The sequence below is a fragment of the Cydia strobilella genome, chromosome 8, assembly GCF_947568885.1.
Source record: "Cydia strobilella chromosome 8, ilCydStro3.1, whole genome shotgun sequence".
Lineage (NCBI taxonomy): Eukaryota > Metazoa > Arthropoda > Insecta > Lepidoptera > Tortricidae > Cydia > Cydia strobilella.
In genome coordinates this window covers 124040-141954 of record NC_086048.1, presented here as the reverse complement: position 1 = coordinate 141954, position 17915 = coordinate 124040, and positions in this window count along the sequence as shown.

Genomic DNA, 17915 nt, shown 5'->3' with positions numbered 1-17915 from the left:
TATTATAAGAGGAGCATTTAAAATTTATTTTTCGCTCCTATTTTTTACTATAATCAAAATATTAAAAAAAGTCAAATGTAGGGGCATAGCTATGGTTAATATACATCCAATTATGTAAAAATATTTATCATAATGTCAATATCCAGATAGGAAAATGGGGATTACGTTTGTATGAAGAAACGGCCGCCCCCTTTCCTCTCAAGGAGTTTAAACTTCAAAGCAGTTAAATATTTGATGAGATACGATATTTTTCAAAGATGTAAACACTTTGTTAGTGGAGTCATGAAGCCAAGCGATTGAACCTACTTACCTCAATCAATCATCAACTCATCATATCAAAATCGCTGCCGCTTTGCCGTGGCCGGGTGAAAAGCGTTTAAGTGAGAAACTCATTTTGATCATAATGCGGGTAAGATTTCAAGCAGCTGTTGGCAGCGACTGCTATTCTTCTGGCGCCGAGTGCAGCCGAACTATTAGCCGACAATCGACTATTAAACGTGCAAGCCGGTATAGGCCGATAAGGTACAATCGCGTCTGTTATTTTGTTCAGAAAATAGATTATCATCTAGCTGTCCAGGTCTCCCATTCTATTATATTTTGAATCGTTATTTTGACAAATGAAAATTGCATTTGTCTTGACAAGTTTTGATGACTGGACGGCTAGAGTTTAAATGTTACAGAATTCTTAAGAAAGAGGGTGGACTGTATGATAAAAATATTAATAAATAAAATAAAATAATCTTTATTGCAACTTTAAATTATTACTTAACATTGGTTCCTGGCTCTCAAAGTAGGCTTCCCAGTGTCTCAAGAGCCAGTTCCTTCCCGATTACAAGCGTATGGTTATAATGTTATACATTTTATAATATAATTTTAACAATATTTAAATTAGAGAAAGAAGTGCACATTTGAGACTATGATTATGTGTATGTACGCGCGCGTGTGTGAGTATTATGCGTGTCTGATTTTTGGGATATAATGAAATGTCTCTCGGTAATTACCTACTTATCCTTAAAATTTTTTCAAGATAAAGAGTGCATCAAAAAAGTCTAAAATGTTAGAATCTTTTCTTTGAAGTTAACAATAAAATCTAACAATTGCAGAGATATTTTCTCCTTCCACCTCTTTTGCTACCTTTCATAGTAATGGGAATCCTTGCGCAAAATACGACTGTAGGTGTGTGCCAAGATTAAAAGTTAATATTTACTAATATAGATACGTTTACTACTCGCCATTTACAAAAACAATATTTAGGGCTTTTCTGTTGACAGTGTGATATTACGCCATACGATTAAATCAATAAAATTAACAAGTTATCACTGGCACGTCTCAAATTCATCTCAGATAACAGATGCAGTCTATAAATTCCTAATACCGGATCTCAGAGCATAAAGCTCAGCGCCGCCTCTGATCAGCTCCTGAATGATAAATGAACGATAAAAGGTTTTTGTCGGTCCCGAGCGGCGCTGCCTGCATTTATATCTTAAAACTCAGACTACTATAGGCAATTATCCGTTGAGACAAATTGACAAATTCTAAGACAAATTGTGCCTTAAAATTAATAGTTGATATAGATGGCTACAGTTGCGGTAACTGGTTGTCAAAAGTTGACATTTGACAATTGAATGACTACTTAACACATGACATACTGTGTAAATAGAGCATTGTATGTGGAGCAAAATGTCTACTTATAGATATTCTATAAGTTTATTATATTCTGTCTTATGTCTATTATGTAGCGCTGAATGCAGCGTACCTACGGCGTCGGCGGGTGCCCACATCACTACCCGTAGTACTAATTACCTCAATGTAACCTATTGTCTACCAATGACTACTTCTGTCCAGTACCTAATGAGTTTGCAGTCGAGCATAACGCCCTTAGCATCCTGTCAGTGCGGCCGCGCACGCGTCGTAGCAGACAGTGCCTCGGCAGCCTTAACAGCATCTTAACCTAAGGATTAAATTAAGAATCGATTATTTAGCATAAAGCTGGATTGGAACAGCAACAAACGGTACATTTGCCTGAGAATGTCAAGTTTAAAATGCGTTTAAAACATCTTGCAGTAAATGGCAGTGACCGCGATGTTGCGTCACAACTTTGTTAATTGTCTCCCGCGATAGCGTGATTTAACTTATTAAACTATGACGGCCGGACGCCGGACCGGCGGGCCCGGACGCCGGACACAGGTAATCAATGCTCCCATCAGCCGGCCGGAGCGGGCCAATTTACTGGGCCCGTTCGTTCAATACAGTGATTGTCAGGCCAATTCGAACGTAGGTATACTGACATCAGAATGATATCCTGTCCTCCTAGCCAAGTGACAATTGTTTATAAAAAACGCTAACCGACAATGAAATAATGAATAGACATTGATACTTTTCGTAGCATCTGTCAACGTGTTTTCTTTTCGACCGGCTTTTACGATTGTCATCTTAACTAGGCCCTCTGATAGGTCATGGACAGACAAGTACGAGCGAAATGCATGATAATTGAATGACATCATTTGGATGTCAGTGTACGTTCGAATTGGGCTGTCACTCGATAGATGCCCTCACAGCGGGGTATTGATTACGGATTGCGGTGACGATGTTATTAAATTATTACGGCTACTGCTGCTGCTGACAAGAGGATGTTTCTACGGTCCCTTTGTTTGACATAATTATTGAAAGTCATAATGTAATGATTGTCATATTATCATTAGTCATAATTCTGAAACCGTTAACTTCTCAGGTTGTCATAAAGATAGGTTAGGTTAGGTTTTTTTTATAGCATTCCAGAAAGTTATGCGTTTCTGAGAAAAACCGCAAATTATGAGTAACGAAAATGTGGACAATTATATGACTTAAAACTATATGGGAAACAATAGAGACTAGTTTCTACGAGTAGTGACCACATGTAGGCTAGTGCCTGGCATTTGCACACTACATAATATAGAAATGCAATATGATTACCTCCTATTAGTTATTTACGATACAAGTGCGGAAAAGAGCAGATTCGAAACGAGTGGCGATAAATTAAAACACGACCGCAGGGAGTGTTTAAAATCGACACGAGTTGCGAATTGCCTATTCGCACGTGTGTATCGTACAGCGTTTTACAGTACATATGGCCCTTTAAACTTTCGACATACGAGTATGCACGAAAAGTGCTCTTTACGCACTAGTGCGAGAAAGTAGCACCTTATGTACTGTAAATAATATTTCAACATTCCTTGAAAAAAATTCACACAAAGTAATGTAGTAATAAAAAAACGCGTTCTTTTTTTCTTTTGGAGCGATTATTTCAGAAAATGTTCACTTTATCAAAAAATGGTTGTTGGAGGGCCTTATTCGTTTTGAAATACCTATCCAACGATACCCTACAGGCCTACACCATTGGGTTAATGTGAAAAATAAAAATAAAAACATTTTGTACAACCCGAAAAAATTTTTTTGTACTTTTCATTTAACCGTTCTATTTCCATGCATGATTTATAAATCCATGCCAAATTGCAGCTTTCTAGCACTAACGATCGCGGAGCAAAGCCGCGGCCGGACAGACAGACGGGCATGGATTATTTATAAGGGTTCCTAGTCAAGGTCATATCAAAACTAGTTCAAATCCATAATAACTTGTTAAATCTGAATCTAGCTCCCGGTTAATTTTGATGGATGTAGGTACTGTACTGTATTGCTGGTATAAGCTGATTTAATCAAGCTAATTGACCGCCTAACAAATGTCAGCGCGTCATCCGCCCCGTCAGTTCAGAGCCATAAGCGTAATATGATTATATGAGACATCTGCGAATCACTTCCACCCTGTAAAAATATAAGCATTGCTGCTCTTCACTTTCACCCCCATTCCCTCGCGCTTAGTGAGGGATTCATAGCTCCATATCTATAAATAGTCACTTTAATAACTTTATCAAAAAGAACCGATTTCATGAAACAGTCTGCTGTCACTGTACAGTCTTATCGGCAGTTGTATTGTAGGTACTGCTGTTTTGAAATGATATACAAAATATCAAAATCACTATAAGTGACACTTATTTACGAAGATTAAGTGTGCCTGTTGTACTTTAAAAGCTCCCTCGATTTCTCTGATGACGTAGAGATCAACTAGGAAGCATACTTATAAAACAAATATACTTACATACTTAATAAACAATTTTTGAATTTGGTGAGATAGTCTCCGAATAATCGGAGTCGATGAGACACACAATCTAAATATGGTACAAAATGCACAATGGAGCCTATATTGTTCTAGAGCAAACCAGCCTACTACTTACTTTCCTTTCTTAAATCAGACGTTATTATAAGGGTTCGGTTGTCGGCAAAAAGTTTTGGTCGCGGCTTAGTCGAGAAATTATCTCGTGGTCTAAAGGCAAATAACTTGGCGCGGAGTTGGCGCGGCGCGCGTTTCTCGGGTCGAAGTCGGGGAATGAGCGGCATTTGCATCGGCGCGCCTCCTGCCCCGCGGCTTGTGCCGCGAATCTTATAACGCTTTCAATACTATCGACATTATGATTCATAATATGTATATACATAAAATTTAAGAAAAAAAACCATAAAACAAATATATTTAATCTCTAGCCCCCCACAAAGAAAAACTTGACAAGATAAATGGAATTTTAATTTATCAAATTATATATTTTAAATTCAATGGAACTAGAGACCATTTATAGGTCTCTGGGTGGCTAAAATGTAAATTAAATTAAAGTTAAAATTCATTTATTTCGAGTATCTGTGACTCATAAGTACATAATACATAATACAAACATTAAACAAAACACAAACATTAACACGATAACATTAAACAAAAAAAAACTACAAAAATTACATTAAGGTAGGTAACTGTGCTAAACACATTGACACGACCCTTCATCTATTTCTCAATGTGTTTACCACAGTGCTGCCGGGCGTATGAAGACCGCACTGCACGTTTGTAACTTTGTTTCTTTTCTAGATTGACTGTGTTGCACCTCATGGGATATGGTCGTCAGGTCGTCACCTATTAACAAAGTATTTAGCTACATCTTCTTCAGTCACTCGTATTTGTACTTCAAGCCTTTCGTCCGCTCTTACGCTGTACGAGTACCTATGTACATCGTCTGTGACACATTAACAATTCCACACTAATTTACGGTCTTTGTCCGCGCACGTGTTTGTAACTTAATTGTTCATAGCTTTGTGCATTGCAGATCATGCTCGGTCTACTACAAACAACTACAAACAAACACAGAACATGTGAATGTTTCATGTGTCAGAAAACATGAACCATATAGAACGTCACGTAGACTCTGTCTTTACCCATCACGGAACATTGGAGTTCCAGACATTTGGGAGGTGTGCGCGGAGTCGAAGCCAACACGTAGAGCCCTATTGACATTTTAATAAAATGTAAGGGGCACGCCGAGCGGATGTTTAAAATAATATCCAAAGAGACTAAGGTTTTGCTCTTTAACTATTCGATGGTGACCTTTCTGGTTTTCGCCCGTTTGCTTTTGGTTGTTGGTACCCGCACAAACTATGAAATTCATATCATAGTGCAAAGCGTCACTCTGTGTCCTAGTGTGTAATAAAGCTTATCATTTCTTCCCAGTAATGAGGTGTCCACGTGTCCGGGCCTTGATCCGACACGACATAATCGCTTACCATCAGGTATCCGTGTGCTAGTTTGCCTCCTATATCTTAAAAAAACCGGCCAAGTGCGAGTCGGACTCGCGCACCGAGGGTTCCGTACTTTTTAGTATTTGTTGTTACGGCGGCAACAGAAATACATCATCTGTTAAAATTTCAACTGTCTAGCTATCACGGTTCATGAGATAGAGCCTGGTGACAGACAGACAGACGGACAGACGGACAGCGGAGACTTAATAATAGGGTCCCGTTTTTACCCTTTGGGTACGGAACCCTAAAAAACCGCTTACCTCGTTCTATAACTAGTCAGGTACATAGGTACGTTTAACTAATTAAGCTAACTAAGCAACAAGGTTGGCCAGCGATCTGATTGAAATCGCAAAAAGAAAATGTAGTACGAACTCGGTACAAGATAGATCTTTGTAGATTCCTAGGGAGGCCTGAAACCAGAAGTCTACTGGCTTTAGTTTAAACTGATAGTAGGTATAATATCCTGAGTAATATGTCAATTGTTATCTGAGTGAAATTCTATTTGGGGTAAACATAGATCTAGTTGTTGGTATCCATTGTTCGTGCAGGTAGATATATGGTTAAATCGTACTACATAGTTATGCTGAAAAAGTGACGAAACTCAGAAAGTAACGAACTCGTAACGTATAAAACTACTAATACTATACTCGTTAGAAGTAACTTAGGGTCGAGGCGGGAACAGAGGCTCAGCTCGAACACTGGCTCTAGGTGTCTGTAGCATTGCTCCTCCATTCGAACTCGTTAGAATAATTACTGAATGTTTCTGTTGTATTTACAGTGAGAAAATGAGATATTTATTGATAAAACTATGAATAATTTTACACGTCACACACACACAGCATACATATCATTATCACAATACATAATATAGTTAATTATCACAATATTAAGTAAAGCAAATGTGCCCTACATAACATATAGTAAGAGACGTCCTCACCTCAGCAAGTTACCTAACTCGAAATACCAACTCGGATATACCAACGTACCTATAGATTTAGGTATCCGTCAGATCCATCTGGCAGGTTTCTCTTAATGTAAGATGTAATACTGTCTGTTTTTAATTTTACAGTGTATTAATTAGTTCGTTGTAATGCTGTGTAATTTTTTGAATCAATAAAATAAAATAACTGGATCGCCGTGTCTAGATGTGTCTGACGACTATCTGTCCGCTGATTTTGCTACATACTATACTAACAAAGTTCTACAGTATGCTGGGAATGTGTTAAAATTCATTTTACCAACCTCAAAATCAGGATACTTAGTATAATTAGCCTTTGGATGATGAAATTCATTCCCATAAAAATTATTTTGATAATGAAGTGGAGTGTTAACTCCGGATCGGCATTCAGCGCGGATGAATAATTTTGTTTGTGCGCGAATAATTTAGCGACCTTTTCCCAATCATGGCTCGCGCCGGGCCAAGTTCAATATTAGTGGAACGTTTAGAGCCCCCCCGAGTAACACAAACACCGCGCTTGGCAACAGGCCTTTTATAAGCAGGCTAATTGTGGAACGTGCTCGACGCAGGTTCGTGCCGGTTAGTATGAAACTGAATCTTAAGTCGAGGACGATAGTTCTGAAATTCCTATAAGAATAATGGCATTAACAGACGCGCCTCCACACTTTGTCACTGACAAGTCGATACCTACATATTTAGCTTAGGTGATGGACTCCGTTTTATTTGTAAGTGTCTATTGAATAATACCTATACATTTGACGATAGGAAAGAGCCCTAGGCCTGCTAGTAAAATGTTTTAATTATGCTAATCGCACAACATGTACATTTCCCAAATTAAATTAAATTAATCGGTTTCATTACTTTGTTTTTCTAACAGTAGAAATTACGTATTTATACTTCCTCTCTCGAGAGTAAAACCTCTCCTCTATTTCACTTAGTTTTAGTCGAAACGTCCATCTTAAACCGCAATAGGTATCTCGTGAGACAAAGTTTAGTAGATAGTTAATTCTATCAGGCCCCGAGTGCAGCCGCCGCTCTCACGGTTGACACCAGTCACCACACCTCCTCGTCTCCCGGAACTCCTCGATAAATAATAGTGTCAAAAACTACTAACTAGATCGTTCTACACTTCACGAATTTAATAGTGCATTTTGTTAAAATTTACTGTTTGTTTTGTTAAGACTCCACGGCCGGATAATATTAGTGCGGGACTCGAGGGATAATATAATATCATATCTACCATTAACGTAACTTTACCTTCCTAGTGCCATAAAACGGAAAAGTTAGATGTAAGCACTCAGTGTACGCAAGGAAGAAAATTTTTATGTTCTTTTAAGACTTGTAATTGCCTATTGTTTTGGCAAACGGCGACGCAGTTGCACAAAGGACGCCTTGCGCCGCCGTAAGACTACATTTTAAGCCTGCTTTATATAGTAAAAATGAGTAGCTTCTATCATGATTTAGATAGAAACTAACGGCTAAAATGGATTCGTTACTAGCACAAGGTATATTCTACACGGTCGGGTAACTCCCATTCCTGTGATATTATCTTTACGCTCCACCAATGTTAGCAATGTGTCTTCCCCCTCGCAGGGCCACGGAAGCGAATTGCGAGCGATCTGTCTTACCGCTAACATCACTGAAGTGCCATTTGATTGCAAGCTAACGTAACGTATACGAAGGTTAGAACTGATACTTACGTGCTCGTTTGTTATCAACTCAAAAATCTCAGTGTGTAGCGAGCAGGCTAGGAGGTATCTAAAGTCTGACAAGATTCTACTTGGCGCTGGGATAGTGTCGCTACAAGCAGCAAGCATAAAATGTCAGTAGGTACATATACCAGTCATGTCAACGATTAATTTCAAAACATTGTTAATTGAAATGCTAAGCAATCCTTCTTCCTTTTATTTGTGTAAATGTTTTGTTGTATTCAAAATATTTTTTTTAGTTTATTTAATTTATTAAACGATTTTACCTACCACAAAAATGCAAAAAAGAATTTTCTGTGCGAAATCTTTTCTGCCTTTTTTTTACCTTAGAGATGGACAGGGGGCGCCATAAGTCCTCAGGAAATTGCATATACCTCTACTTAGGAAAATTCGACCCATGCCGCAGTGACCCGGGGGGCAGAGGGGCTTAGGCATCTGCCGCGATAGCAGAGGACGCTGGTTCGATTCCAGTCTTGGTCACTTTTTCTTCGGTATTTATTTCGGTTTGAAATCTTTTCTTCCTATGTTGTCTTCTTGTTTACGTCGGTGACATTCGATAACTTTCAACTTCGAAGACAAAGAGAATATAACTAAGCAGTACGTTTTTAGAGGCGGGACCTTCTTACTGGCCAATGGAATCAATTATGCACACGTCTAGTGTCACACGCACAATAGGACTTTTAGGACACGCATCAAACGTCAAAATTGAGTCAAGCAACGTGAGTGCCAACAAAGCGAAACGAATAGTGCTGTACGCACGAATTCCCAGCATTTATCGATAAATTAAACGTGGTACCTCTCGGAAAACACTTAATAAGTTATCATATTTATCGATAAAAATAAAACAAAAATACCTTGCAGTCAATAAGTATTTCATTTAGAAAAGTTACAAACATTACAAAGCCTATATATTGCTTTGCCACCTTGCTTGGACGCTCTCTTAATAAATTAGCAGTGTTATCTTCTCCAGAGAAAATGAGTTATTTTGTATACAACATTCATTGCGTAATAGTAAAACAGAAAACATAATATAACTAGCTGTTGCCCGCGACTTCGTACGCGTGGATTTGTATGTTGGTGGTTATATATTTTATATGGGCATAGAACATTATGCAGCAAAAGATATCAGTAGGGACGTTTAATCATTTGTTAATAATTATACAACGCATGAAATTTGTCTTTCACAAACTACGAAGTTTCAAGCCCCTAACTGAAAAAAAAATTTCTTGATATAATCCCTCTCAACACTTAAATTTTCAAGTCCACTATTTAAAAAAAAATCGCTCCCGATGCAAACTTTATTAATACAAACTTTTCAAACACGGGTAGCAATCAGTTTTCGTCTATTTTAATATAATGCCCTTTTACCTAGTTTCATGTTCCTAGCTTAAACGAAAACTTGTACTACATATAAACTTACATCCTCTTTTTAACACCCTTAGGGGTAGAATTATTAAGAACGTTGAAATAACTTTTTTTGTAATATTATACAATGCCTTTCTAAGAAGTTTCAATAAGCATTTGTAATGGATTCAAACTTTTAACCCCTCTTTAACCCTTTTAGGGGATGAATATTTAAAAACGCTTAAATTACTTTTCTTGTATTCTAATAATATGCCTTTTTACAAAGACTCAAAAAAAGGTTTGATCTCCATACAAACTTTTAACTCCCTTTTCACCACCTTGGGGAGTGAATTTTCAAAAACGCTAAAATCACTTTTCTCCTCTTACCTTTACCTCTTTACAAAGTTTCTAATTTCTAGCTTAGTAAAATTTTAACCCTATGCAAACTTTCAACCCATTTCAACCCCTTTAAGGGGTGAATTTTTAAAATCGCTAATTTTACTTAATAATATACCTTTATACAGATTCAAGTCCCGCACTCAATAAAATGTTTGATCTCCATACAAACTTTCAACCCCCTTTTCGCCACCTCGGGGGATGAATTTTTAAAAACGCTCAAATTAGTTTTCTTGTTTTTTAATATAATACCTTTGTGCAAAGTTTCAAGTTCCTAGCTTATAATAAAATTTAAACCCCAAGACAAACTTTCATCCCCTTTTTAAGTAGGGGTTAAATTTCCAAAAACGTCAAAATCTTTTTTTTGTAAGCGGCTATTATGCCTTTCTAAGAAGTTTCAAAGCATTTGTAATGGTTTCAAACTTTCAACCCCTTTTTAACCCTTTTAGTGGATGAATTTAAAAAAACGCTGAAAATACTTTTCCTGTATTCTAATATAATATGCCCATATACAAAGTTTTAAGACCCGCATTAGATAATTTTTTTAATCTCTATTCAACCCCTTTTTCACCACCTTAGGGAATGAATTTTCAAAAACGCTGAAATCACTTTTCTTGTATTTTAATAATATGCCTTTATACGAAGTTTCAAGTCCCGCACTCAAAAAAAATATGATCAGCATACAAACTTTCAACCCCTTTTTTACCACCTTAGGGGATGAATTTTAAAAAACCCCTTCTTAGTGGATACTAACGTCATAAAAGCTACCTATTGTGAAAAATTCAGCTCTCTAGGTCCAACGGTTTGGGCTTGGCGTTGATTTAAGTGAGTCAGGACTTTTACGTTTATATATATAGATTTTTGTGCCACTCTCGCAGATTATATTAGTCGCAATTTATTGTCTGCTCATCGGCTTAAAATGTTTTTTTTTAACGAATAAAGCATACAATCGTGCTTTTACGTTACACGGGACTAAATATTATCCAATTTCTTCCTTACCGGTCAGGATCCAAAGGAAATCTCGAAATAAACTTCCTTTTTTTATTTTCACATCGGTAGGCAAGAATTTCACAAATAGCACAAGTTCTATATTGTTTCCTTGGTCGTATTTTTGTAAATATGCACAAAAATAACAGAAATTTTTGAAGCTCCCGACAACACAATATGGCCACTATGGCGACTATCAGATGAAGTAAGATGGACAAACTGAGATAATGAGATCTTGCCAGTAAAATACATTAGTACCATTGAAAATCCGCAACATGGCGGAGGCCAACAATAATCTTGTCAGGGTAAATGCCGCAAGGAATGAATTCATCTTAGCTTTTACGGTAGTACACAAAGTATCTACATGTAACAAAATGTGCAAGTAAGTCGAGTTAAGCGCAAGTAATTTTATAAGATGTATTAGGGCTCGGGTTCGAGCTTTCCGGCGCGCATTGATCGAGCCAGCTGATAAATTTATTATATGGAACGAAGTTTCGCTCGCGGGAATACGCCTCTTAAACAATAAGCAAACATTAAAGCCGTACGTGTTGTACACAAGAGGGGTTTACAGTCCCAGTGTACACTCGGGAAGTACACATTAGGGCATGAATACCGTAATTAGGGATCTAATTACCGGTATATCGAACCGATTTTTATGAGATTTCAATACTGGGATCGAAGAGGATCATTATTAAAATATATGAATTCCGGTATTGGTTTTTTTAAGTTACATTATGTAAAAAAGTAATGAAATTTCGACGAAAACTATAAAAGTTATGAAAAAGAAGACGGCTGTGACTACTTATTGCATCACTGCTTGGGGAAGAGCATCAAAAACTTCTATAATAACACTTGAAAGAGCCCAACGTGCAGTGCTTAAGGTCCAACCACTGCTCTGTATCAAGACACCTTGGTACTAACGGTAAGACAACTCTTTATTAAACAACTGTTGACAAAACAGCATAAATTTATTCCATACTTTTCTGCCTCTAGAAGGAGGGATGACTTCGTTTACTCAATTCCACCACACAAAAATAAATTTTCTAAAAAATTCAATAACATTCTAGGTCCCACCTTATATAATAAAATAAGTAAAGCTATAAAACTGCGAGCACTAAATTTACATACATTTAAAAAGTAATTAGAAAGTTATCTACAAAAACTTGATTACGACAACACAGAAAAATTGCTAAAAAACTAAGTGTAACACTCACATACACACACATTAGTTGTACGCGTACTTAACACATTATCAATGTAAATTAAACATAAGGTCTAACAAAAATATTCTTAAGTTTTTGCATATACTACTTGATCACTTCTAAGACGGCCCGGCAACGGCCGCTGTTAATATGCTAACAAAAATTTTCACTATTCATCTTTTGTTTACCCTGTCGTCATGTTAATATTAAGTTTCTATCATCTTGTAATACAAAATATATAATGCAGCAAACTAATACACATGTTAATTATACCTAAATGGATTGGTACGTGTTGAAAATAAAATGTAAGGACGGTGAATCCTGACCCACCGTGATACAGTTCACACTAGTACGGGGGTCAGATGACACTTACTTGCTTGTTGGTTTTGTACCATATATAAGTAAAAAAAAAAACAATGTAATATAATATAATATAATATAATATAATATAATATACCTTTATTTACACAATAAAATATCTATCTTTATCTTTATCTTTGTGATACCGAAAATATTTAGATTATTTGAATACATTGTATATGTGTAAGAAAATACTAAAAACGGACTTTTTTCATTGACTGATTTTACCTTTAAAAAGATTTATAAATAGACAACTTCAATACAGAACTTTCGGTATTGATGGCCAATATGATTTCAATACCGGTATAGAGATTCGTCCGTGGATGCCCTAGATACACACGTATAGTGAAACGAACTCCGGTCACGAAACTTTATTAGCCACACATTAAACGCGGGATCTGGCAAAGTTATTCTTTATCAGCGGGGAGCAGCCGGGCGCGGCGCGGCGCGGCGAAGCGCGGGCGTACGCGTGCGTGTGACGTGACTTCTGCATGTGGCTGTCTGACAAGCGCTTTGAAATATCTTCAGTACTTCTTTTGTTTCATTACATTAAATATTTCTATCTACACTTATATCAGTTATATCGTAAACCCTCTATGAAGCATTCAAAAACCGCAAATTACGGCAAACATAACGATAAACGCTTTTGTTACAACAAATTTCTTATCTGTGAAAATATTATTATTGCGCAATAATAACGTAGATAACGATTTAATTATAACCTTCAAATTTCGAATATATCTGTTAGACAAAAAAACTTGAACCACGCCCCAAGTGTAGCTTTCAGTCTTTAGTTTGGAGCTCAACCTCCAGAAGCCCTTCATTTGATGCTAGATTTGTAAACCTCCGTTGGTAAACCTCCGCCCCGCTTAACTTTCCTGATTACGCATGAGATTAAACGCACTCTGTTCTCATTTGGTAATCCGATTATAATATGAATGTCAGTCTCGTGTAAGAATCCGCGAGCTCAGCGTGATAATTAAATTCCAGCGACGGACGGCCTGTCATACCGCGGTTGTTTTCAATTAACTACGAGCAAAGGTAGTTTTAATTACTCTAGTTTGTGATTAAAACTGAAACAGATCCGCCGTAGCCGCGGCCGCGCGCGACGCGCACAATGGATGGCGGGGGAAAATCAACTTTAGCTGCAATTTTTATAATACAAACTACTCTAAGAACAAATTATAGTACATTTTACAACTAGTGTGAAAAGACATTTCACACGTGTTGTAAACGACGTTTTTTAGTACAATTGCGAAAAAATAATAAATTAATATATCATTAGTAGAATCATACCACCAAACCAAACCAAAACCAAAAGTACCTATACAGCCCTTGATAGTTGAGCTGCCGCAGCCCGCGATACCTTCATACTCGTGCGCGCCCCGGCCGCGGCCGCCGCGGGCCCGGCGCGGGTTGGTCAACGACACCGAGGAGTAACGAGTGAGGCCCGCGTACCTGCTCAAGCTAAATTCAATTTTAACTGCGTTTCGAAAGTATAGTTTGGAACTAAAAAGTAAAAAGCACTAGTTCGAGAAATTGAGCTTCTCGCACGCACGCTACGCAGCCACAAAAAGTACCACTTTTTGAGCAACTGTATTAAAAAATTATTTTCTATGAAAATATTTTAATTTGTGGTTTTTCAAGTAGACACACTACTATTTAAACTACTATTTATTTGTTTTTTTCAGTTTGCAAACTACTCTCTTGTATATGTAGTTGTGTAAAGAGAATGTAACACTATGGTTGTAGCTTGGGGGTACGTTGCAGCCCCTTGTTTAAATAACCTGGCTAGAACATTTTAGAGTTTGAATTTAAGATTCGTGAGGATATTTTATCAACCAATCGTTACCAAACACATGTTAAAGAAATATTGCGACATACACAACAGAAATACAAGAAACAAAGAGAAACTTGTACCTACTACAACTAGACTTCAGAGGATAAGTAAATCTTTCATTGGCCAATGTGTTCGTTTTTACAACAAAATTCCTTTGGATATTCAAAGTTTGCCATTAAATGAATTTAAATCGGTCATTAAACGGAAGTTGTGCAAAAATGGATATTATAAAATATCAGACTATTTAGAAGACGTTAACCCTTGGAGTTAATAAGTATGTGCATAGTGTAACATAGATAATGTTATTTAATATTTAATTTTTAAGTAAGTACAATTGTTTGACGTCATAAAGAGATTGTAAAATCCTATTATGAAAATAAACGATATGATATGATTCCTTTATTCATTCGAGTAACTGTAGACTGGTTGCCCTTTGATGGTGAAAGACTTTATAAAGTCTAGCTTTTGAAGTCACAAATTGGGTCGTAAGTAAAACCGGCAAGTATAAAGAAAATTGCTAAGCTTGACCATTCCACGGCCCCTTTGTATAAGCATAAACCGCATACTTTTGGGCGCAATTTGGCAGATTTTACATCTAGGATTCTATATTGGTCGCTTATTTAGCTATACTACTTCAGACAGGCCAATTCGAACGTACACACTTACATCAAAATGATATCTAAATGATGACATTTAGTTATCGTGCATTTTGCTCGTACTTGTGCTTAGATGTATTGACGTGTGGCGTGAGCGAGACGCACGATGACTTTACATCATTTAGGTATCATTTTGGTGTCAGTGTACGTCCAAATTGACCTGAGAGTCAAGGATTTTGCACTTTGCACAGTTGCAGTATCAAAAATGGCCTATAAATATTTTAGACGTAGACAGTGGCGTACACGAAGAATAAAAACACAACACAAGATAACACACCACAACACACACACAACACAAGATAACACAAGATAAGTGGCGTGGTCTATGGTCAGCAGTGGGCGATTGAAGGCTAGAATGATGATGATGATGAGACAACAAGATAGGTCTCCTTCATGTGGCGCCGCTTGCCAGACCGTCCAAACATCCCCAATTTCACAATTCCACCGGCACTTGTGCAAACTTTCCAATTCTTTTACCACGAAAATAAAACTATAAAGTTGAAATAATTTTTCTAAAGTTTATTTCTGCTGCTGCGGCGTTTCACTACGTTTTAGTACCTACGTACGGGGGCACGTGCCAGACCGGCTCCGAGCCGTTTTATATCCGCAAAATTACTTTTATTGAAAGTTATCCTCTTATAAAGAGGATATATTTCTCAAACATACGGTAATATATGCAAATGCATATATCCCGGTCAATATAAGTCTAATTATACATGATCTTAAAGACGCCGTTTTATGTATGCATGATGTAGACAAGAGAGAACGTATAAGTACGATATATAATATATGTAATTAAATTGCTTTCCAGTAACTACAGAATTTAATTTAAGATGCAATAGATCCTGTCCCGAAAGAAGACTCAAGCTTCTGTTCCGTTGTCGCTGTTATCTCCTGGTTAACTGTGCAACATAATTGCCGGAAACGTTTGTATTGGTTCTGCGACACGTCGCCTCACAACAAAGGCGTGTAAAGTTGCGTTATCGGCGCCGAGTAATTTGTCGTGGACCGGCACCGCGCCTACACAATAATAGATAATACACGCCGCACCGACAGAGTTGACAGATCGGTATCTAATTCTATTATCGCACAAAAGTCTAACAAAAAGTTTAATTCAGTTTCGGCTAGTTATTTGTAACCTTGAGCATCATCAATGCTCGATGAGTAGACACTTATAGCTTACTAGCGGCGCCTCCTAAAAGCCAATTGATCAAGTTTTTTTTTAGTTGACCTATTTACTATCACAGAAAATAGGCAGAACTAATCAAATTCCTTGTTATCCTTTTATTTGATATGTTTGCATCGGTCTAAAGAAAATGTGCATTTTTGCACACCCTCCTCGTCGATGTCAGTTCTTTACAGGTAGGATCTTTCTAAGCATACTTTTTACTGTAATATAAAAGCATTTTATTTAATAACCGTGAGTGTACACCGCGAGCACGGCAGGTGGTCGCGACACGCAAGATAACCGGCACACGCTTCGCTTTGTACATTTTCTTCCACATTTTATGCGTCGCTCGCCGCTGATTGGATATCTCCACACAAAGAACCGCTCAAAGCGGCAAGCTAAATATTTACCTACTTTTTATACACAAGTTATATCAGCGCTTTTCTAACCCGTTGTTGATTATCGATGCAAGAAACCATATTACATATAATGGAGGCAATTTTACGGTAGGAATGTTTTGTTAAAAACTACAACGACGGTTTAGCATCACACAAGTAGAATTTGTATTTTACTATGATTTATGTTTGGAGATTTGTGTTTCCAGACTGTTATTCGATTATGTAAATGCGGGAGTCCCCAATTGTGCTCGACTTATAATAATTTAAGCCTTCGTCGCTTTTGAATAAGTGGAAACTGACTAGTAAGATTTGATCGAAACTAACCTTAAGTCTTCTGCAAATACACGCCTATTCCTACAGGAGGAGCTTAGTCAAGTATCCTAACTTATTACTTATAATGAGCCCCAGAAAGCACAGTCTGTGTATGTGCAACTCTCATAAAGGCGTCGAGCTCGACAGCATGTGGTAATTTCCATATTAATTAACATATGTCGATTGCATTGCGAACAGTACACGGACGTCGCAATAGGTTATCTATTAATAGATAAAAGGCAATAGATACATGAAACAGCAGTTGTCCGATAAACTCAGTCAGCTATTTTCATTCACATAACTAAGCGCTTTGTCGCGCTGACACTGATGGTTGTTCTCTATTTGGTACGTGGACATCATATATTATATTATCTTTGAACAATTGGACATGCATTGGTAGTGTACATACGTCCAGCGACCTGTTGGGCCACAATATACGCATGTGGACGCGTACCTCAGTCAAGAAGAAACGAGAAAGAAGACGAAGATCCGACCTAACCTAACCAATTAGAAATTAAGAAGAACATCTATATTATTGTACCAAAAACAGTTACTTACGCGAGAAATCAACTTGAATAATAGGATGTGTTTAACTGACAGCGCAAGTCAAAGATGAGCTTATAAAAAATACACGATTACTTAACGGCATCTGGCTTCGTTTCGTAATACAATTCCATGCCCGTTGGATATGTAAAAGAAATCTTGTTACGAATAAAAAACAGTACCTATAATAAAATTACCATTTCTCTTCGCGAACGAAATTGGACGATTCAAATGTCGGGGGAAATACAACGGAAGGTAGATATAGTTTAACGTTTGTAAAGTCATTTAAAAAGTGCTCGTTCCTTTATCCCGGCGATGAGTTATGGAGGAGGCGAGTGTTTACCGCTCCTAATGTTACGTTATGAATGAGTTACGGCTACGGCCCAGCTCCGA